The sequence below is a fragment of the Fragaria vesca genome, linkage group LG6 (assembly GCF_000184155.1).
Source record: "Fragaria vesca subsp. vesca linkage group LG6, FraVesHawaii_1.0, whole genome shotgun sequence".
Lineage (NCBI taxonomy): Eukaryota > Viridiplantae > Streptophyta > Magnoliopsida > Rosales > Rosaceae > Fragaria > Fragaria vesca.
The window spans coordinates 13695877-13696962 of record NC_020496.1 but is presented as its reverse complement, the minus strand read 5'-3'; positions in this window follow the sequence as shown (position 1 = coordinate 13696962).

The following is a 1086-nucleotide window of genomic DNA, read 5'->3' as shown; positions in this document are numbered from 1 at the left end:
TACCGCAATATTATTCTTAGATGCTTGGCATGCTCCTTCTCACTTCTTGAGTAAACCAAGATATCATCTATGAATACGATCACGAAACGATCAAGATATGGACTAAACACCCTATTCATGAGATCCATGAACGCCGCGGGTGCATTAGTAAGTCCAAATGGCATCACCACAAACTCATAATGACCATATCGTGACCGAAAAGCAGTCTTGGTTATGTCCCCCTCTCGGATCCGCAACTGATGATAACCCGATCTCAAATCAATCTTAGAGAAAACAGAGGCACCCCTCAAATGATCAAATAAATCATCGATCCGAGGCAATTGATATTTATTCTTCACTGTGACCTGATTCAACTTCCTATAATCAATGCATAGTCTCATGGTGCCATCTTTCTTCTTAACAAACAACACCGGAGCACTCCATGGAGACATGCTAGGCCGAATAAAACCCTTGTCTGCCAACTCCTACAATTGAGTCTTTAACTCTTTCAATTCCGCTGGAGCCATTCTGTAAGGCGCCTGAGAGATAGGCATAGTTCCGGGAAGTAATTCTATAGAGAAGTCTATCTCCCTTGCAGGAGGTAAACCAGGCAACTCCTCAGGAAAAACATCCGGAAACTCTCTTACTACAGGAATATCTTCTAATCCCACAACTCCCATACTTGTATCCACCACATGAGCTAAAAATGCCTGACAGCCTTTACTCAACAATTTCCTTGCAGCAACAGCGGAAATTATGCAACTAAAAATAACATCTCTTTCCCCTTGGAAAGCCACCTCAAAACCATCTGGACTTCGAAGCACCACAACTTTTTGAAAACAATCTACCATAGCTGCCCATATGAAAAAGTCTGGCTACCAGATGACCCACCATGGAAACTGCCACCCGAACCATACTACCCAGACTGCTGCCTACCCAACTGACTCCTAGCAGGTCTCCTGTGACGTCCTCTAACCCTGAACCGAGAATTAGAACCTGATCCCCCACTACTGCCACTACCAGCTGATGAACCTGAAGCGGATGATGAAGCAGCTTTCTTGGATGGACCCTGACTGGGGCCACCGAAATCTCGTGGCCGAGCACTAT